The sequence below is a fragment of the Mercurialis annua genome, linkage group LG2 (genome assembly GCF_937616625.2).
Source record: "Mercurialis annua linkage group LG2, ddMerAnnu1.2, whole genome shotgun sequence".
NCBI lineage: Eukaryota > Viridiplantae > Streptophyta > Magnoliopsida > Malpighiales > Euphorbiaceae > Mercurialis > Mercurialis annua.
In genome coordinates this window covers 13,624,271-13,648,684 of record NC_065571.1, presented here as the reverse complement: position 1 = coordinate 13,648,684, position 24,414 = coordinate 13,624,271, and the positions used below count along the sequence as shown (strand labels likewise).

At 29.4% G+C, this 24,414-nt stretch overlaps 1 long non-coding RNA gene across 1 annotated transcript in view; it reads right to left on the bottom strand.

The window, feature by feature from the left end:
- Positions 1–3,358, bottom strand: part of LOC130015144 (uncharacterized) — a 57,193-nt gene extending 53,835 nt beyond the window's left edge. Inside the window, exons 1-2 of the long non-coding RNA XR_008790135.1 lie at positions 3,220–3,358; positions 2,718–2,765 (exon numbers count right to left, since the gene is read on the bottom strand). This is a non-coding gene — a long non-coding RNA (uncharacterized LOC130015144). The remainder of the gene's footprint in view (positions 1–2,717; positions 2,766–3,219) is intronic.
- Between the last annotated feature and the right edge of the window lie 21,056 nt (positions 3,359–24,414).

The window sequence follows — 24,414 nt, the reverse complement described above, 5'->3', positions numbered from 1 at the left end:
TTATTCTATATGAGATGACTATTTTTTAGTTTGTAACAAAAATATTTTGATAAACAAAATAATATAGCCTTAAATTCAGAAAGTGCAGTCTAAGCAAGATTTTGACCAGAGATTCTAATCTTTTTATTGTTTCTTCTCTGCTCGCCATTGATTATTGCATGACTTGGCAACCTGCAGTTTTGAAGAACATATTCTCCAAAAAGGTGTTTTGAGTTGGCTTAATTACTTAAAAAACTCTCATTTTTAATTTTGTTTTCGTTTATACCCTGACCTAGAAAGATTGTCACAAATACTCATGACCTTATCTTTATGTTTCACCTCTACCCCAAATTTCAAAAAAAAGATGATTTATTGAAAATAACTAAATATAAGGGTTATTTTATACCTTTTTCTAATAAAAAAATTGCAAACAAATACTTCATCTATAAAAACGCTCAAATAAGTCCTAAAATTAAAAACCGCTAATATTATTATTTTCAAAAAAAAATTCAATTTTTGTATAATTAATAACATTGACGTGTAATTAGAATATATACTAAAAATGAAGGACTATTTTAAACTTTTTTGCAAATGAAAAGAGGTAAATTTAATACCTCGAAGGTAGAGGTGAAACATAAAGACAAGTTCATGAGTATATGTGACAATTTTCCTAGGTCAGGGTATGAACGAAAAAAAAATTAAAGGTGAGAGTTTTTTAAGTAATTAAGCCTTTTGAGTTCTTTGTCAAGGAATATTTAGGTGCCCCATATTCAGGTTATGAGTCTCAACATCAATGAAGAAAGAATCACTTCACCTCCTCAACTTGGCATAAAAGATCATAAAAATCATTCAAATAAAGTGGGTCATTTTAACTTAGAAGTTGACATTTTTGTATTATAAAGGTACTCACCATTCGCACCTCCATGTGTGTGCAACAATCTCCATTACGAAGTGATTTTTTTTTTAAAAATACGTTTAATATTTAGTTTGGACTAACAATCACCTATATACTTATGGTTTAAAAAGACGCATAAAGACAATTAACATGTTTAAAAAGACTTATTTAGATACTCACATTTAACATCGTTCCAAAACAATGCGAATGCCGCTTCTTTTTTACAACTTGCACCGTTTAATGCCGAGTTGGAAATTAAATTAATTGACGACGGATTATTCATGCCTATAATGTTTGTGGTAAGGATCACCTATTTAGAAAGGTGTACCACTTACGTTTTCTCAATGTGGTGGAACAATGTTAAGTGTGAGGATATAGATAAGCCTTTTTAAAAATGTTATTGGCATTTATGAACCATGAGAGCATATATGATCTTTAACTCAAATGTTAAGGGTATATATGATCTTTTCTCAATTAAATTAATTTCCAAATCAGCGTTAAATAGAATACATTGCAAAAAGTAGACGGCCTTCGCATTGTGGTGGAACTGTGTCAAGTGTAAGGGTCTAAATTAGTTTTTCTAGAAATACCGATGGCTTCTATGAATCTTTTCAAATCACGAGGATATAAATAATTCATAACCCAAGTAACATATATATCTCTTTATATATACATATACATTTTTTGTGGGCATTAATGCCTCAAAATATTTCAAAGTTAATATTTAAACTTTCTTAAAATATCTATAAATCATTCATGCATAAATGAAAGACCAATAGTCCTTTTTATTTCATTTCTATGATGGTTAATTAAAAATTATCTGAAGTTTATATTGAAATAAGTATCTTAGTCAATTATTTATCTCTGCAAATTCAATAGTTAATCATTTAACAGCCATATTTTAATTGCAGGTTAAAAATAAAAATTCAATCTTTACTTTTACTTGTAATTTTTCAAGTTTGTATTAATTTATAAATTTGTTGGTAAGAAATGACTTATAAAACCAATTAATCTTCACCTATAAATCATAATTATTAGAATTCATTCATATATCTAGCATAGAAATTAAACCGATGATTGAAATTAGCAGAAGTACTATAGAAGCAGGAATTGATTAATTATAGAACACATAAAGCCATACTTAAATGGCAATTACACAACAAGTATGCAAGGAAATACAGTGGTGGCTACATCACTTTGACAATACTATTACAACACAAACCACAAATTATTTTATCACAAACTTTACATAAATTATTAGAAACTCCACTGCAACCTCACACTTCAATCTTCTTTGTTGTTATGGCTTTAATGGCCGCAAGTGCAGGTTGTGCAAGTGCAGCTAGCACCGCACTTGCACTTCCCGTCGTGCTCTGCTGCCGGACCATCCATCACGATGAATGACCCAAAGCTGCGAAAACCAATCATATCAAACTTAATTAACATTAATATAGATTTGCAATAATTTGTATATATAAGTAAAATATGACTAATAAATTATACACTTATATTATTTGAGTTACAGTTTGTTAGTAATTTATACTTATATTTATTTAAAAACTGAAATGATTTAAAATATCGAGACTTTTAACAAAAAATTCTTCAGCTCTAACCAAATCATTAAGATATTGTCTCGATTATAATAAAATTCACACTATTTGGTTTCAATTTCATTTATGCTTTGGAATTGAATAAAAAAAGAGAGATTTTATTCAAGGACGTGGATGAGTCTCTTAAAGATTAAAAACTATATAATACGATTTTGAGTATAATCGAGACTTTTAAAAGATTTGGTTAGACTAGCTATAAATTTTTGCTCAAACTAAAAGTTTGATTTATGTACCTTTTCTCAGTCTCAACGATGTCGAGGATGTAGCTGCTGCCCTTCTTTCTGCAAATTTTGAAGTTCACAATGTCAGAATATATAAAGTTATTCTAAATCCAATCTTTTCGAGCTCTATATTTTCTTGAAAACTTTATGTTTATGTCAAGGAAAAAGAAGATCAAGAATTTAGCTCGCACGTACGTAACATCAAATAAAAGAAATACTAAACTATATATTGAACTCATAACATCATCCTCAATATAACAGCCGCGAAATGATTGAAAATATTACACGAAAACTCGTCAAATAGTATGTTTCAGCGTTTTTTTTCTTTCTAAAAAACATAATAAAAGAAAAAACATATGCATGGAAATATAAAAGAGTGGACGATTACAGAAAGGTGGTTGATAAAAGATTTGATTAGATATACAGTAGCTGGGCAGCAAACTGCTAAGATCGTAAGTTCAATTTCTTACGTAAACGCTCTCCCTTTGATCAGAAAGAGAAAAGGGATACTTACGCGCAGTTGTTCTTGTCAGCGCAGTCACAGTTGCCGCATGAAGACATGGTGATAGGTTTGGTAAAGTTTGAAGTTGAGAAAACTTAGGGTAAGGATAAGCTGAAGATGAATATGGTATGGCTTCAAGGTATGCACTCCGGGGTTGCATTTATAGAGAAGGGAAAGATTAGGGCAAGGCCCTATGGGAGAGGGTATTGTGGGGCCCATAAGATGAGATATTGGGATAGGCTCGCAATTACTCATAATTTATTTGAAAAATTCGTAATATATTCTCTCCGTCCCAGTAGACCTGTCTATTTTACCCACAATTTAAAAAAAACACTCATTATTATGAGTTTTGTAAATTTTTTTTACTTTTCTTGTCATATCTTTATATATTTATTAATGAATTTTAAATAGAGGTAATATAGGAAAATTGAGTATAAAAATTGTTACATTTTAAAAGTGGAAAAAAATTTTGGAACAAATTTTTTTCTCAAAGTGGAAAAATCTATTGGAATGGAAGTAGTAATATTTTAGTATCTTTATCTCACTTGTAGATATATATCCTCAAAAAAATATAATATTGTCTATTAATATAATTGATGGTTTTGATGATGGTGATCTCAGCTAAACTCCAACCTGTTAAGATAAAACGGGGATCACAAGAATTCGAGTCGGTGTTTGGTTCGAACATTTTCCGATGCCTAAGTCAGATCTTGGATGGAGTCTTGATAATAAGAGTAAAAAAAGTGAATCTCCATGGACCCTCAACTTTGGCATTCCTATTAGTAGACCCCTTTTATTTCAAAAAGTTTTCGGTAAACCTTCTATAATTTATGGTGGTGCTCATTTACAATTATTATGGATGAAAATACTCCTCGCGCCGTCATTCTGAAAAAAAATGGCAGCGCTATGTCAGCTGATACATCCTTAAAAATTCAAAAAAAATTTAAAACAACCAAAACACTCATAAAAGAATTTAAACAACCTAACTCAATCAAATCAAAAACTGCCCATCCAACCCCAATAAATTCAACCAAACCATCCGATCAACCACCATTCACAACCGCCCGCCGCCGTCGTCTTCTCCAACAGCGCTTTGTTCTTTCAAGAACAGACTTTGAACAGATGTGAATCTGTTCTTGAAGAACATATCACATATGATATTCAAGAACACTCAAACGAGCGTTGTTTGTCTTCTCTTGTTTGAGAAGACGAGCAGCAATTCGTCTTTGCACCCGAAAAACGATCGGAGGCGCAGGTGGTTTGGGTCGGTGTGTGGTTTGAGTCGGCGGGTAGTTTAGGCTTAAATGGGTGATTTTTGGTTTGATTGAGTTGGGTTGGTTAAATTTTTTAGGGATATTTGAGTGTTTTAATTTTTTTAAATTTTTGATAACGTATCAGCTGGCGTGGCGTCACCATTTCTTTTTAAAATGACAGCCCCAAAGATATTTTCATTCATAAGTATCATGAATTAGCGCCGCCACAAAATATAGAGAGTTTACTGAATTTTTTTTGAAGTGACGGGAGTTGAGAGTCTGATTATTTGTTGTTTTTATTAGTTGTTCTTAATCATGTCATCCAATTTAAATCGTGTGTCTTAAGATGCAATTGGTATATAGTAGTTATTAGACTTCTTCCCCACACGCAATATGTAGTTTTCATTCAAGTTGTAAATATATTAACTAAATAAATAATTTAACATATAAATATTTTTAAAAATATTTTTTAGAAAAATATAGAAAAATAGATTTTTTTAAAAGTATCTCTACAGTAACACATATAAAAGTAACAACAATTAAAAAATCAAACCGAAGACTAAATTGATATATCTGTTAGTTTATTGTTGAACTGATTGAACCGATTTTATTATTAATTCAATTAGTTGAATATTAATAAATATATTTAAAGAACTTGTACAATATTTTTATATTATTTTTAAAATAAATTTATATATAATTTTAATCAGCAAATAGATTAATAATTTAATAAATAAAGTACAATTTAACTAGTCAATGAAAAACTAGTACATTACACGACAATAATTCTAAATTTTTATTTTATTTTAAAAATTTAAAAGTGTAAACTGTATTATTAATTTTTTAAAAAGACTCAATCGAAAATAATTTTAAGATTATGGTTGAACCGGTTTAATTTTTAAAATACAAAATGAAAATGAAAGTGAATAGGGACGATGACAAAATTACCTAAAATTTTAAAAATATTTATAAAAATACCTGTAAACTTTTTCTATTTACAAAAATATCGACTGATTTAAATTAATTACAAAATTACCAAAAATAAAAATTATTTACAAAAGTACGATGTGTATAATGTCGGTATAATTTCGGAATATTAAACCTATAAATCAGATAATTTAAAAATAGTATTTGGTTTATTATTGGTATATTTTCAGTATATCAATTATATATATTTATATATATTTTATAGTTGATAACATGTATAATTTTTTTTATACGCATTTTTCACTATAGTTGGTAATAAACTAGAGAATTTGTATATTGTTGGTAGAAATTTAGTATATTGTTAGTTTAATTTTTAGTATACGATGTGGTGTAATGTTGGTGTAATAATAAAATTTCAGTATATTTTTATGTGTATACTCTTGGTATAATTTTGATATATTATTAATTTAATTTTTAGTATACGATTTGATGTAATTTTGATAAACTTTTATTTTAAAAAATTTCAGTATGCATAATATTGGTATAATATTGGTATAATGTTGATATAATGTTAGTTTTTAGTATACTGACATTATACCCACAGTATACACCATATGTTTGTAATTATTTTTTATTTTTTGGTGCTTTTATAAATATTTTTAGGATTTTTGTAAATGAAAAAAGTTAACATGTAGTTTTATAATTTTTTGGCTTAATGGCTTAAAAAACCCCGATCTTTCATCCCCTTTTCAATCCTACCCTGACGTTGAAAAATTGTCAATGTTATCCCAGTTTGCATTTTTTCATTTCAATTGTACCATGAAGCACAAAATTGACCTTTATTTATTTGACGAAAGTTCAATAATTTTTTTAAAAATGGTCAACTTAATATAAAAAATTATTCTAATGCAAAAAGGGTTAATTTAGAGATATTTTTGTCAAGTAAAAAAAGGTCAATTTTATGCTTTAGGGACAATTGAAATGAAAAAAATACAAAATAGGGTAAAATTGATAGATTTACAACGTCAGGGTAGGATTGAAAAGAGAATGAAAGATCAGGATTTTTAAGATATTAAGCCTAATTTTTTTTTATTTTTTTTAATAAATGGTGTATTTTCTTCAAGTAAATAAGATGATATGTGGGACCCAAAAGGATGGGATTGAGAGAGGCCCACATAGGCATGAGAGTAGCACACGCCTCTCAAGGAAGAAGCCGAAGGAATCTTGATAATGGAGGAAGTGGCCATCTATCCTCCTCTCATGTCAACTTCATTTCTCTTTTTTCTCACTATTTTTCCTTAGATATGATTCTTTTTTTTCTTTTGTTTATTCTTTCAAGAAATATAGCTTTTAACATTTTCATTTCTTGGCTTTTTTCGAACAAAACTTTTAATAATTTGTAAGTTCTCAACTTCTTAAATTGTATAACAATCAAATTTAAATGAGTGGAGCAAGAGAGAAAAGAATATAGATAACATCTATCTTTTGTTTTTTCTTCGTTTTTGTTGCTTTTGTGAGAAAAATACTCCCTCCGTCCCATTTTAGAAGTCCCATTTGACTTTACACACAGATTAAGAAAACATTAATTATTCTTGTCTTTTCATGTTTTTTCATATTTTGCCCCTATTAATGATAGTGAAATTTTCCATAGAACTCTTTTAAGATAACTAAAATAAGGGTAAAATAGGGTATTCAATGGAAAAGTACTCTAAAAATAGTAATGAGACTTTTTAAATGGAACATCCCAAAATAGAATATGGGACTTCTTAAACGGGACGGAGGGAGTAATAATTTAAACATGCAAAGTATTTTCACATTTATTAGTAAATATTGATTTAAGTAAAACAATAGCCATTGTGTTGAGAATTTAATGTATAAATTAATTCATACATTTATATAATTAAGATCAGAGGATCAAATAAATATTATTATGAGTTTTTAATTTAAATACAACACTTATTTAATTTTTACTAATGGTTAGTGATAGATAATATTTATTAATTTTTCAAGTTGAATAAAATATTTATATCAATGAAGCATTCTCATGAATTTTAAAACTGAATAAAATATTTATATTAATTTTCAGAAGTTATCTTTAATAGATAATTGTAATTAATTTTTTAAATTGAATAAAATATTTATTTGCTATTTTATAAATTATAAAATATTAAATATTAACCATTATTTATATAAATTTATTTTAAATTATAATTATTAATTATTAAAAATTCGACCTAAAATTAAAACATTTCTTAAAATATTCATCTGTTGTATTTAATATAAAAATATTAACTTGTTTTCTTAAGAAACATATTAATATTTTTCCTTTCAAAACGTATAGTAGTGATTAGGTGGACAAAGATGGAAATTTTTGTAAGAATTTTTTGTTTGTCTTGTAAATCGATTGTGATTAATTAGTTAAAGTACAAGAGTTTTGAAACCCGATTTTTGGTCCGATGTGCGATGATTTCACTCATAAGAGTATGAGGTTGTTTAGTCGGTATAAAAGACATTTCCTAATTGAAATAGGTAAAAACTTCCTTATTTTCAAAACCCACCAGATCTGAAGTCAGCCATGAACCTGAGAGAGCGCCCCCGAAATCCGCTCCGCTTACACAGACATTAGTTATATTGATAGAATTAATTGGTTACATCCGAAGTTAAAGTACATCGTATATCAAAATTACAAAAAAAAGAGAAGCAACTGAAACCTATATTCGATTACAACAAAAAACGAAACCATAGTAAAAATTCACAGATACAAATTTGAAAGGTGATTAAACAAGATTAATTCAAGTGTTAAGAATTCTCTATCATCAATGGTACTCTCGTAATTTTTATTAACCACTTGTTCCACCGTTAATATTCTTCGAACGATGATGATATGAAAACCTTGAATCTTCAAGGACGTGAAGATTAAGGTTCAACAAACACTGAAAAATCTTGAACAAGTTAAGAATATACATAAATAAAAACAGAAAACGGATAAAAACACCCAAAAACAAACACAAATCTCACAGAAAATAAGCAATTTATTCAAAAAACAACACAAACAGAGAAAGAAACAAGTTAAGAGACGATGGTTTTTGGTTAAATGTCAAAAATCACCGTTTCCTACATTCAAAAAAAAAAATAAATCAAACTTCCGCAAGCGGAACTCTCTGGGTGTAAAGAGAAGGTAGAGTACAAATATCGCACCGCTAAATCATAATTGTTTAAGGTTCATAAGATAACATTTGGTGATTGTATTATAACCATATACTTTTTTAATAAATTCTGTTGAGACCAATTATAAAAACTAATTTAAATTCTCACAACCATGAAATACTATCAAATTCAAATATCTACACACACCACTAAATTTCTGGAATTGTATTCATATATATCAACAAGTGGGAATAGGGCATTGTGATTGTCCTCTTCACAATTTCTTTACACTTCTTTTTCTTACATGTCTAAATCAAGGTTTTGTAACATTGCCATTATAAAGGGGGAACAGAAAAAATAAATCTGAATTGATAAAAAAGGAGAAATCATTTTATCTTTCAGAGCTAAAAATTTATTGTCCATAGCAAAAGCCAAATAAGCCTTTAATGTTTGAAATTATCAATAAACATGCTTAATATATCTAAAACGGAATATATATGCCCTTAACAATAATAGAATGTAAACTTCTTTATTAAGAAAATTGGGAAAATAAAAATATCCTATTTTACCGAATATATATACTAGCCCACAATATTACACTCATAAAAAAATATATATTTTTATTCTACCAATAAACCGATGACACGTCATTTTGTTAGAAGGCGTCAGTCATGTGACAATGTGTGCATCGGATGCGTCAACGAGTCAATCATGGGACAACACGTGTGTTAAACGCGTACTGAGTCAACGAGTCGGTGTTTATGCCTCGATGCGTTTGAGATACATCTCATATAGATAATTGATACATATCAGAAACAACTTTAAATATATTCTTTTTCAAATATATGATTTTATGTGTATTTGAAATGTACCTATAGCATATCTCAAATCACAATATATGTGTCACATGCTATAAAAATATATAACTTATATATCATGTATTATGTATCAAGGATATACCTATCATGTATAAATTATACATTAAGGATGAATTGATCAAATATATCTAAAAACATCTTAGACATGTTCACAAAATTAATATATATTTGAAAGAGAATGTATTTGATTTGTTTTTAAGATGTATGGGAGACGTATCTTAGATGCATCAGATATGCATCTGATATGTATTTGGAATGTATTGATGTATTATTGCTGATAAGATTGCGCGTTAAAGAAGATATCACACTGACATGCTGGCACATATATTAACACATTTGACACACTCACGCGTCTGACATGACTGACACAGACGCAACACATATCATTTTTTTATTAGAAGGGGAAACATATAAAGAGAAATAGATAGTTTCTTATATGTATTTGTGATGTATTAGAGATAAGATGTATCATATAGGTATATGAGATGTATATCTAATTACATTGATATATTGTTACAAATGAGATGGCGTGATGGGGCTGTAATATTCCGTATTTTTCTTTATTATTTTTAAATTTTTAATTTTAATTTTTGCATTCCGTCAAGTTTTAGGTAATTTATTATTATTATTATTATTAAATATTTTTATTTAATTTTATTTGAGTCGTTCGTTGATTCGGTCGTAATTCAATTCGTGTTTTGTTTATATTATTAGATTTTTTTTAAAAGAAAAAGGGAAAGAAGTAAATGAACAATTTCCATGGAAATGAGCCCATGCATACACTTATGTAATTATTTCCACGTAAAGCTGGGTTTGTCAAAAGCCCATTCATGCTTAATGCTTTAATAGGAAGCAGAAACTTAAACTTTGATTTCAGAAATTACTACGTTTTCTTACTTATTCATTCCTTTAATTTCCAACCATATAAATACCAAGTTATAAGCTTCTGTTCACGTTTCTTATTTTTCTAAACCTAATTTCCCATCGTTCTAAACAATCCCTAGCCGGCTTTGACGAACCAAAACTCTCGGGAATCATAACTTCATCTCCTCCTTTCATTCATTCAATCCGGTAAGTTTTACGTCATTCCTTTTCATTACTCGTTTCAATATCGTTATTATCGTTTTGTAATATCCCAAAATATTTAATTATCTAATTGGACCACGTGTCCAGTTTTGATTCGCCAGAGTGGCAATATCAGAAGAATTTCTGAAAATATAAAGTAAATAAATTTCAAGTAGGTCGGTTTTGAGAAATTAGTTATAAGAAAATTAAGGTTATATTTCAATATTAAAGTTAAAATTGGAATTAAAAGGAAAAATGTCAAGAAAGGTCCAAAATAAGGTACAGGGACCAAAGTGGTAATTTAGCCACTTTGTGTCGAAAATAGAAATATTAGATTTTGACGGAAAAGTGTTAATATCGAGTTTTGTATTATTTATAGGATATAAATAATACGTATACGTTGTAATAAAAGAGTTTATCGATTTAGCTATAGACTAAATCGTAAGAAAGAAAAGTTTGAAAGATAAATTGAAACAAAGAAAGAAAGGAAGGACTAGAATAGACTTTTAGCCATTCAATATAAAGGATTACCATTTGAATGAAGGAATGCATCAGAGGGTGAGAGTTCCAGAAGCTTCAACTTTCATCGATTAACTTCGTTTCTTTACGGTTTTTTCGTTCGACGTCCGATTCAAGCGATTTTCGCGGCGAATTCTTCGGAATCGAAGGCTCTATCTATCCTAAGCTTCAAATTAAGGTAAAAGTCTTGAAATTTGGTGTGGTATTCGAATTTGTAGGCTGTTTTCAAGCGGGATATGAAATTTGACGTTTTGGCTCGGTTTGAGCGATTTGGTGAAAACAAAATGGTGGGTTTTGAAGGATTTGAGGTTGTTGATATGTGTAGTAGGTCGGGGTGCTGCGGAACGGCCCGGAAACGACGTTTCCCGGGCCGTGCATAGCATGGTTATGCGCCCGCATAGCCGGGCGAGGTTATGCGCCCGCATAGCCATGCTATGCGCCCGCATAGCCCAGGCTATGCGCGCGCATAACCAAGCCGTGCACTGCTCGCATGACGTTTTTGAAGGGGTTAAAATGGACTTTTAGCCAAGGAGCTAAAATGGACTTTTAGCCAAGGGACCAAAATGGACTTTTAGCCAAAAAGAAACGAGATTTCGAGATTTTGAATATTAAACCCTAATATTCAATTAAAGACCCCGATCACTTGAAAAGTGAGGTTTAGCTCGATGTTTCACACGAGCTATGTTTATGAAAAACGTTAAGGAAATTATATTATTCTCGAATAAAAGGAGTGGTATTCGATGAGTCGTGGATACGACTAAGAATTTCTGAATACGTAAATAATACTAGGAATGAAACCAATACTTAAATTATGAAAGTATTATACTTATAAACATATAATTTACGTCTGACTATTAAACGTTAATTAATATGTATCAGACGTACGACCGAGCAGCGAGGGCACTAGAGGTGTACTAGTACGAGCATATTACCACGTCGATCTTGTTATAGAGTGGATAGCGGTCACAGTGAGTTGCACTTTACTTTCACGTATTATATATTAAAGTTATTTTATATAGATATATGTGTATACTGTTTACACGCATCGCATTATATATAATTGATTGAAATGTTATATGTTTTATTAATTTCTATATACGAGAACTAGTATGCGATCCGAAGAAACTAGCTACCTATTGGGTGTCAATAGGCTGTGTGATCACCAGTATTGAGTCAGTCTAGTGTATTTGCATTTGAGAAATGATTGAATACGTATGATATGATATGAATTTGATACGAGAGTGAACTCGGCTACGTTGTAGCCTGGAAGTCCCCGTATCTAGTGGGTTGGGCCCACCAGTGAGTTGGACTCACAGCTTGAGATTTACGATTGGGTTGAAGGATATATGATTATTCGAAGAATGTGTCGCATGCTAGGATATTAGTTTCGTACGGATCAAATACATGTTTATATCTTTTATATTATTGTTTTCTTAAAATGCGATGCTATGTTTCTATATTAATACTGTTAGTAAATGTCAACTCACTCAGTATTTTCCCAAATACTGACCCCTCACCTTTGATATCTTTCAGGTACTTAGTCTGTGGACTTAGCTAGAGGCCAATTTTGGAGTGCAGGAGTCAGCTGTGTATGTTAGTTTCTGACTTCTGTGAATGCTGCAGTAGTGGTCCTGTGTCGACAGAATAGTAGCCTAGACAGCAGTTCATTTTGATTGTATATATTAACTGCTGTCATTGTTTTATATGCTTTTTGATAGGCTACGTGTTTGATATATGATCCACGGCCCCAGATGCCGGTGAGATGTTTTGAGACACTAACTGATGTATATAGTACCGCGAGGCCAGTTCGTACAGGGTACGGTAACTAGAGCCCGCGAGGTTAACAGAACAGTTAGTGTAAATGTTTATATATGTTATATATTTTCTTCTGTTGTATTATGCTATTTGTTTATATTAATTGCGAAAAATTAATAGTGATTTTAGGCTTGCTACGGGTTCCGGAGCTACCACTCCCGTTCCCTAGCGCCGGTTGCGGCTCAATATTTTGGGTCGTGACATGTTTTGATTCATATCCCTCATGTTGTAGCATTAAGCTGAGGTCCCCTACGACGTTTCATCATTACTTATCAATATTTATAATAGTTTCGCTTCGAAATCGTTTACGGTACGTAAAATCAATTCCTTTGCTCGCTGTCTCACTTTACCGTGTGGTTTCCTTTATGTCTACTGTTTTATGTCATTATTACCACTGCCATTACCTTGTTTTTCCGTAACCTATGTTGGTTAATAATGATAAATCAAATTGCTTGAATTGTTTGTTCTTTGTTGTTCCCGTCGTTGTTGATTTCGGCCGTCGTCTGAATCCGTTGTTAGCTGCCATGCGTAATCTCTAGGACCATTAGTCTCCTTGATTTATCATAGCTAGTGTTAAATTCTAGTAGTTGTTACATGTATGGTTGACTTCGACAGTGGCCATATTTTTCTTGTTGTGAGATTGACATGCTTTGTTTCTTCATGGGTTTGGTTAGTTTTGAATACTTGTAATGTTAGCTTTAAATTGCATGGACATTTACTGTAATGGCTTTTCAAATTGTGATACTAGGCAGGGATGAGTTGGTTTGAATTAGAAGGGATGGCTAATAGGCTAAGTTGATCATTCACTTATATTGTTTATATTAATTAAATCCCACAAGTTATATTCTATCTTTTGTTATTGTTTTGATAGCAATTTTTGATTTCGTTTCAATTTTAATTGACAACTTGAAAACAATAATTATTTTATAATCTAAATTAATATAATTACTCGGTTAATTATATTTAATTTTGATTGATATATTAATTTGGCAAATTTACAATTTAGCCCCTAAAGTTTCTAAAAAAAAACTTATTCAAGTTAAGTTTTGTCTATAGGATAACTTTTTGGATTTTGTTTATTCTATAATTTAGTAAATTGAGAACGAGTAATTAATTTTGATTTTGAAAATCAAATTGGCTAAATTATATTTTAGTCTCTAAACTTTTATAAACTTAAAATGGTTAAGTTTTGGTTGTAACTTAGGTTACTTGGATTTGAAGATATTAAATTTTATTTTTAAATAGATAATTATTTTATCAAGTATTTTAATTTATAAACTCGGGTTTATAATTTAATAAGTTTTTGTTTGGGTTAGACTGTGGTCTCCCAACAAGTGGGAAGAAACTTGGTAGTTTTAATTAACTTGGCTGACTCACTGATGTGGATTTTAACTAGGGTTAAATTAAATTGTTTAATAAACTACTAGAATTGTAATTTAGTATATAACTTCTATAATTTGATTTCTACTACTTGGGTTATAGTTTTAATACGTTTTAATCTTATGTGTTCGATTATACGTTGGCTTGCTGTTATGTGTACTAGTTCTATGTGGTGTCTAGTACTCTTTAGAGTTAGGGCCTGATTTTAATTATGATTTTATACTTTGCCTAGACCCATCGACTGTTCATACTTCAGAGGCAAACCAGAGTTAGATTACTTGTCAGTTTCACGTGGAATAGCAAGCAGTGAGTTTATATCTCTATTTACCTCTTTATTAAGCAAATATTATATTTTGTATATGTATATGTAAACAGCTTTCGAACTGTTTTCGACATTGTGGATTTGATTTGGAACGTGCTACTCGATGGGCATCATCGGGACTGCGTGCGCACCGGTAATGATTATGGTATTGAGGTAGGTTCGAGATACGTCTCACCTTAGTGAGGGCACCGGTGGAAGATACGTCTCCTGAGCTCACTATTTATTAAGTGGTAGTCGGGGATCGGTTATTGAGATACGTCTCACCGACACGACAATGGATTTAGAATTGTGGTTTAGCATTTCATTGATAATCCATAATGAAAATTTTTTGTTAACGTTTTAAAGGTTTTTAACTTAATAAATGTAAATGGTTATATAAACTCTACTCAGTAAATCTGACCCCGTTGTTTTCCCAAATTTTCCAGGTTTGTGATTTGAGCATTGGTCGATCTCCGTTTCTTCATTCTCGGAGGTTCTTATTTATTTTTAGAGTAAAAGAGTCGAACTGTTTTAAACTCTTAAACCGCAGTAGTAGTTTCAGATTATTTATGTCTTAGTCTTTTACTTATATTTTAGACTATTGTTTGTTAGATAGGTCCAACTATTATTTTATCAATTTTGGCATGATTACAGTGTTAGTATTTTATATATTGCCATGCTGTTGGAAATTATTTGAGATAAGCGTACTTTAAATATATGTTGTTTATATGCACTGCTAGATTAGGCTGAAGTCTCAGTTGCCCCCGAGCATGTGGGTTTCTGCAGGTACATTGTTTTAACTGTTTAAGTTGGTTATCCGCAAAACTTGCTACGGGTTTTGCTACAATCATACCCATATCCTAGCGCCGGTCACGGTTCATGAAAATGGGCCGTGACAGGAGCGCTGTCGCATCTGACACACTAACAAGTCTGATATGACTGACACTGACACGACACTTGCCATTTTTCTTATTGAAAGGGTAAAAAGTATAAACAAAAAAAGAACAATAAATGTAAATTTTTATAGAGTGGGCATTTGAAAAAAGATTCACCATATTTGAAATTTTCTTTTAATTTTCTCAAAAAAATTTGAGGTGGCCATCTAAAATCAATTATTCCGAGACATTTAGTGTCTAATTTTTCTAGGGCTTTAAATATAATTTGTTATATTTTTATAATTTTTCTTTTATTAATCTTTAAAAGAATTTACATTTTATACTGTAGCGTTTTTTGTTTGGTCTAAATTTTCATGTATAAATCTTTATTTTTCAACATCGTTTTATTTTTACTCTTGCTCATTATATTTATATATTTATTATATATTATATATTTAAACACTAAAACGCCATGGAAGTTATTTCTATTTAATAGTCAATAAAGATTCATTTCGGCTTTCAACTTGGAACAAAAGGTCGAATAGGGTCAATTTTGTGGCTTTGAATAAAAATACCCTCAAACTAGGCATTTTGAACTAAAACATCTTTAAAATAAGAGTTTGAGTTAGTTTGACCCGTTTAATTCTAAATGGATCAATATTTTGTTTCCATCTCAATTCCAATTCTTCCAATTATTTTTTGCCACCTCAGTAAAAGAGATAATATGAGTCAAATTAACCTACTTATGGATGTTTTTATCCAGAGACATGAAATTGTCCTTAATTAATATTTTATGCCAAATTAAGGAAGCAAAAAGTACCTTTATTGATTTAGTAGTATTGTAGTTTTATAAGTTGTGAAGCCACTAAATAATCCACTCGGAATAGTGGAAATAGTATATGCAGTTATACAACTGTATATTTACAAATATCTATCTATATAAATTAGATATGCAGAGTCTAAAACAAACATAAAACTCATAATAGCAAAACAAATTGGCATATTGAGCATGTTTGGTTCAGCTGTTTCTTATACCTGATAGATATTAGCTGTTGTTGATAGTTGTTAGATGTTGGCTGATAGCTGATAGCTGATAGACCATACGTGTTTGGTGAGATTTGATTAGTTGTTGTTATTTAGATATAAAATGATCGTAAAGAGCATAATTTTTATTTTTATTTATTAATTTATAAATATATTATATTATATAATATTCAATAAAAATATTAAAAATTATTTTTTTTATAAAAAGGAACGTTTAGTTTAAACTTATTTAGATATTTTTTTTGATAAATTTATGATTTATTTTAAAAAATAATTAAGTTATAGTTTTGTTAATATAAATAAATAATATTAGATAATATATAAATGATTAGAGTATTTAAAATAATTTAAATAACTATATATATATATATTAAAAAAATTATATATTTTAATAGGGATATTTTTGTTTAAATAATTAAAAATACTAAAAAAGCTATCAGCTGTTGGTAAAAAGCTAAAATGGAGCTTTTCAAAAAGCAGCCGTTGGAGGTTCAAAAAACTCCAAGAAAATTCTCACTAAACAATTTAGTAGAGTTTTTTGAAAAGAAAAAGTTAAAAACTCCACCAAAAAACTCAACCAAACACCCACATTATTCAGTGTCTTTGATTTCACACGTAATTAATTTCATCCATCTAGTATCAATTACGAAAAATTATTGCACACAACCGTTGCGCCATGTCATTCGTGCAACAAATCAATTGTGCGTTAGCCATGTGGAAAATTAAATGATATAAAAAATAAGTAATAATTAAAATATTCCCTATCGCAAATGCTCATTGGCTTGATGTAAAAATAACGTGGCGCAACAGTTGCATGGGATAAACACTCATCAATTACATAGTGTGTTTCTTATTGATAATTAGATGTATGACGTTTTACATGAAAAAAATTATGAATTTAAATATTTGTATTGGATCAATATAATAGTATCTTACTTTAAATTAGCTTATACCTTATGAAATGGTTTTTAAGTGGTTATGTGATGGTATGGCTCAGTGTATTTTTATTCTAAGGAGATTTTGTTTATAAAAAGGCAATACCTATCATAAGCTTCATGTATTTTTTTTTAATCACCAAAAAATCCCTCACCTTTTAGCCCTTTTTCAGTTGCACCCTGACGTTGCAATTTTGTCAGCTGCACCCTAATTCGCATCTTTAGATTTCAATTCCACCCTTAAGATCAAATTGGACTCTTTTTCACTCGAAAAAAATTCATAAAAACCCTTATAAATTACTCGTTTAAACTCTTTTACACACAAAAAATTAAAAATGGATGACTTATTTTAACTTTTTTCAAATGGAAAAGAGATCAATTTAGTACTTGAGGGTGGAATTGAAAACTAAAGCTGCAAATTAGGGTGTAAGTGACAAAATTGCAACGTCAGGGTGCAATTGAAAAGGGGCTAAAAGGTGGGGTTTTTTTTGGTGATTAAGCCTATTTTTTTACTTTGTCTTTAGATTTTTTTGCTTTTTTTTACTTGATTATTTTATTTTTGAAAACATTTTTTTAACCACTTTCTATTTCTTTACTTAGTCTATATACTACCGAAAACAATTTTTCTTGATCCCTGTACTAACAAAGAGTGCATCACACTTCTGCACTTCTGTTCGCAGAAGAACTTTATAAAACTATTTTTAAAAATACATAGACCAAGTAATGAACAAAAAATGCAGAGTCGAAGAAAAGAAAAAACAGAAAATACAGAGACCTTAAGATTGGTTTTGTCTTACAAAAAAGAAAACTAAAACGGAAATATTAACATTAAAGACTAAAATGTATCTTAGTTTCGGAGGGATTGTTATTTAAGTAATTCATCTTTGTCTTCTCGGTTTGACAGTTTGTTCAAACGTGTTTTTAGCCAGATTGGTGCGTCGCGTGGGCGACGGAGAACAACAACTGCTGTCAAGTCTGCTAACTGAGTCAAATATTTTCTGCTGGAAAGGGACGGTTCATTGTTCATTCCCACAGATATTTATGCTTCCTTGCAGCCATTGTCTTCAGATTCCAATTAGTCCAAGAGCAGTCTTCTTATTTCTTCAATCTGAAAGCTTCCTCCAAGGGTTCATTTTTTCAGCTGGTTATTAGCAAGGGACCAGGTTTTTTTGAATGGATCGTGTTGGTTGTGTGGTTTGCAATTTGCCTGAATCAAGCAATCACATTATTTTCCAATATCCTTTTACTCAGTGGCGGATCCAGAAACTTTGAATGGTGGGGTCCATATATATGAATATTAAAATAATATAAATATTTTTATAATTATTTTTGATAAATATTTATATCATTAAAGTATTTAATAAATATATTACTATGTACACTATTCAATGTATAATTTTTTATCCTCTAAAGAATGTATAATTTTTATACAAAAAAGTATATATTGAATAGTGTGAATAAATAATTATTCACCATTTTATTTCTGCTAGAAATTTATTTTCGTATAGATTCGAATAATTAAAAAACTAAATTATATTCTATTATGTTTCCATATATCTCAATATAATTAACTATAAAAAAATGTAAAAAATTATTTAGTTTAATATACACTTTAAAAGTTTAATAATAATTAATAAATAAAATATAAAACAAAATAAATAATTTTAAATATCTATTTATACTTTATATATAAATTAAATTAAAATATAAAAATAACTTAATAAATAATTTATATGTACATTAATTAATTTTATACTTCAATTGTTTAGAACTTTAGTTTGTATTCAATGATTTATAATGTGCATTTCAATTTAATAGGAAATCTATAATTTTAATTTGATACATGTGAAGAATTTTAAATTTTTTAAAAAATTAAATTATAGTATTTTTTTTAACTAACAAAATATATATTAGACATCTAATAGAAAAATAGTTTGGATAATAAATTTTATCATTTTATTATTATGAGCTAATTTGATAGAAAAACTATCTAAGTAATTATATAATGATTTTGATTAAATTAGACAGAGATGATATATTAATAGGTTTAATTAAATATATATAAATGTATATATAGGTAATTATTTTCTTCCTAAAAAAGGTGGGGTCCATGGACCCCACCCCTTATAACCTACATCCGCCTCTGCTTTTACTTGGAAGTTTTGGTCCATTATCTTAACTAAGTGTGATATTTCGTTGATCTTTCCTCGATGGACCAATTTTTCAGCTTATGGATTTCTTTTTCTCATGGTATTTACAAGGATTTCTGGCGTTTTATTAATTTTTTAGTTTTTGGAAGTTATGGAAAGCAAGAAATAAGAGAGTGTTCAATGGTGTTTATGTTTCCTTGATTATTAGGCTTGCTCGAGTATCTACACGGCAGTTTTGTTTTATGCTTCGTTTCATCCACATTTTCCTTCTTCCGGCAATAATGTATTTAATTGTTTTGATTGTTATGTTGATATCTTTTGATTGACCCGTTTTTGGGTCTTTTTCCTTCCACTCTTCCTGATTGTACTTTATAAATGATCATTTTTTTAAAAACAATAAAAGGGAGTTTGGGTATCACTAATCGTCACATTTTTCTTCTTTTTATTTTTATTGGCTAAACTCATCCGGTGACGCTTTCAAAAAGAAACAAGTAAATAAGGGACTAGAAGAACAAAAATATATTATAGGGCTCTCTGAACAAAAATGATATTGTACAAGAGACTCTGAGACCTCACTTGGTTCGTTTTATAGCAATTCTCGAGAAGTTAACTTATGTAATACCCCGTATTATTTAAAGTGTCCATTTTCGCGGCACGTCCAATTTTAATTAATTATGACCTCGAAAATAGTTATTAAATTCACGAAAAGAATTTATAAATGTGAAAATGTGATTTGGAATATGTTTGTCCATAAGTTTGACTTTTGAAAATTTTACATGTTTAAAGTGATTTTTACCATTTTAAGTTAAAAACGTCAAAATAATTATTTTAATTATTTTTAAAGGCGCAAAAATATTTATTTCAGCCCATATATTTATGATTTAATGCTTTGGGGTATTTGAGTAATTTAAGTCCGTTTTTCTATCATCTTCTGACATATTCATTCACCGTTAGAGCTAGATTGCCGAGCTCTCAACCCAAAACACAACATCCATTTCCTTTTATTTTTTCACAAAAAGTTCTAAACAAAAAACATCAAGCATTTTCCATAGATAATTAATCTACAAACAAATTTACGATCAAAATATATTTTCCGGCTCAAACTTTTATATTCATTTCTCGATTTCATTTGAGTTTAAAATATATACTTAGGTAGTTAAAGATTGTGGCTTGTTGGTTGTTTATTCGGTTTTTGTTAATTATTATTTTGTTATGATTCGGTTTTGATCATTTTTTTAAATATGGGTAGTTAAATTAATTTTAATTTATGGACTGATTGTTTAAAGTGGTTTAATATATGTTTTTAAGTTTGATTTTATGGATTAAAAATGTTAAAGATTATGGATATATATTTTTAAAAGTGGGTTTCAGTTTTTATGAGTTTTAAAACTCTAAATTATTAAAATGTGGGTAATTAGTTTATTTTAAATTTCTGGGCAATAATTATTTATTAATAAATTATGAGTTTTATTTGTTGAGATTTATGGAATTCAAGTGTTAAAGTGATGAGTTTTGGTGGATTAAAAATCAGGTTTGATTTTTAATGATTTAATCGGCTTTATAATGTTAAAATCATGGAAAATAAATTACTTAAATTTTTGGAGCTGCTGTTTTTGAAAGTGGAAACTAAAAAAAAATTCAAAATGATTTTTGGTGCTTAAAATGCTTAAAATGGATTTTTGAACTTTTTAAAGCGTTTTGAGTTTTCCGGCCAAGGATCACCGAAATCCGGTGACCGGCAACGAAGCAGAAGAAACAGAGCAAGGTGGCTCAGTCTCATGCTCATTCGGCAGTTGTAACTGTCGGAACCGCACCTGCAGTAATCGGGGCGGGGGGGGGGGGGGGCGGGGGGGGGGGGAGAGGGAGCCTTTGGTTTCAAAGAATATTTGACAGAAAAATATTTTTAGATTTTAACGTGTGTTATTATTGTGTGGATTTTCTAAAAATGAAATTTTACAAATAATGTGGATATTAAAAAGTGTAGAATTATAATTTTATGTTTATTTATTAATTTATATAAACAAATGTGGATAGGATTTATCGTATTGATATATGATGACACGGAAAGAGATATTTGGAATCAAAATTTGGATAATTGATTATTTAGTTTATTGGGTGAGTCGGTCTAGAGTATATTTTAGAATTTAGAGGTTAATACATTTATGAACAAAACGCACCCTGAGCTTGTGACACGGGATAATCTAACCCAATTTATACTTTTTTGAGCAACTAACCTAAAAACTCTTTATTTTTGGGTCAAATAACCCGATAATTTATATTTTTATTTTAAAAATGGACTTAGGATAATTATATCGCAACAATAAGAAAAATACTTAATTATTTTTTTGCATCTCTCACTTCCAATTTGTATTTTACATGTTTTAAAAATAAAATTATTGGTTATTTGACTCAAAAAATAAAGAATTTTGGGGTTAGTTGCTCAAAAAAGTATAAATTGGGTTAGATTACTCCGTGTCACAAGTTTAGGGGGCTCGTTGACCCTTTGCTCGTACATTTATTGATGTTTAATTTCTAAATTAGATCCAGTGAATTTTGTCGCGGGTACCGGCGAACAAAGGCTTTGAATTTCGACGGGCGATATTTTAAATTTGGAATAAGCGAATACTCTGAGTGTGTTTAAAACTTATACTGATGAATATTAGTATTAAAAATATTTGTGAACTGCTTTACATGATTTGTAAATGCTTTATTTTATTTTGAATTTAAATCGCATGAACTAATATTTAGTTTTATAACCGATTTAAATTTATTGAAACATGCTTACTATTGGGCGGCAACAGTGCTGTGTGATCACTGGTATTGCATTTTAGAATGTGTTTGCATGTGAAAATGCTCTGTGAATACAGGCGACGGTCTGGAAGTTTAAGGTGGCCTAGACATAAAGTGGAACAAATCTTAAGAGGCAACAGAAAACATACGACCAAAGGCTAGTCAAGAGTACTGCCGAGATCTGAATGGTTAAATCTAAAAAGTGAAAAGGCGACAATAATAATTTACGGCCTGAAAGGTTAACCAGAATAACGTGGAATAAAGTGGAATAAATTTATATTCTTATTCTGAAAGCATATAGGAACAGGAATCATGGTTTAGGGTTTCATTTGAATCGGTAATTTGGAATCCATTGGCTTTCATATTAATGTTTATTAGTACATGTTATACACATTCACTCTGTTTTTATAACTGACCCCGTTGAATTTACAATTTTTACAAGCGAGTCGTTTGAAGTACTGATTTTCAATTCCTTGTTCTGGAAATCCCTGGCTGAATAAAGTATGATGACCTTTTGCTTATAATGTATAGAGTTGTAGTAGCTACAATTTTGAACGGTAACACCTTAGTAGTCGTCGGACTTATTTATGCTTTATATTATTATAACACTAAAATTCTGATATATATTAATGTGTATATGATGTGCGAAAGTCCGAGTGTCTGCACAAAGATAAATGTGACGAAATGTATGCATAATGAAATGCAGTATTAACCATAATAAAATGGTGTATGCATAATGAGATGCAATATAAATAATAATGAGATGGTTATGAAACTAGAATGCAATAATGAAAGAGAAAATTATTTGCAAAGTTTAATTATGATTTTTACCGGAACATTTTAAACGGAGTTTTTAAAATGTTTGAAAATGTGTTGTTTTCCGTGCTTTTAAGGCTTGCTACGAGTTTCGGAGCAACCACTCCCTTTCCCTAGCGCCGGTCTCAAAGCCGAGAATCGCGCCGTGACAACTTTTCAGGAAGTATAGTTTTTGGGAAATTAACTTCGCAGGAAGTTTGATAATGTTGCTTGTTTCGATTTTTGCTTCCCGGGAGATACAAAATTGATTTTAATATAATATATTATATTTTTAATTAACAAATGTCCTTTGATAATTTGTATATTGTTAAACAAATACACATTTTCTTTTTTAAATCGAGCAATACATAATTTTATTTTTGCTTATTAACTCTTATTTTATGATTCAAGTACTATTTGAGAGAGTTTTTTAAATATTAAAATTTATAAATTATATTTTTTTAGTTTAATTTAACATAATATAAAAATTATCGATAAGAATATAAATAAAAAAATTTAATTTTATTATAAATAATAATTTTAAAATAATATAGGTATATTTTTTAAAGTGTTAATTTTTTTTATATAAATTTAAAAAAAAACAAATAAAGAGTTAAGGTTAAATTAGGAAAATCCAACAAAAGTGCTAGGCAAGTTCTACTTTTTTTGGGTTCAGCTAGGGAACCTTCCCTAGTCAAAGGGAAGTCAAACATCTAAATTTTCGGAAAGTAAAATATATAAATTGAACTAAGTAAAAAAATAAATTGCTACTTCTCAAAAAATACAACATTCCTAACCTATTTACCTTCAACCAAGCGAGCCCTGAATGTGTGTTGTCTCTTTATTTAAATCTTATCACGTATACATGAATAATTTAATTTAAGTGTAGATTTTTAGAAAATAATGTATACATAACTAGTTTTTTGTCAAAAAAGAACAAAAAGCAAAATCGGATGCTATGTAAGTATGCATTTTTGGCTGAAAAATATCCCATTAAAATAAAATTAGAGTTAAATAACTAAATTGAAAAAATAATGAAAAATTGATATCAAAATTAAAATTTAGTCTTGAACCCGCCTTTCAAAATTTAAAAAAAAAAAATTATAAAAATTTATAAAATATTTTCGATGGCCCATTTTTTATTTTTTTAATAAATTTTCCTGTGAGCCTCAAGTAGCTATAAAGGGCTAGGAGTCTGGGCTTACTCTTATGTTATGTTTTCACTACTTTAACGTGCAACAAATCTGTTCTTCGTCTATCATGGCAAGAAAACTCGAAGCGAATAGAATCCCTAGCTGAGCATAAATTATGTCTTACTTTATTAAAATTATTC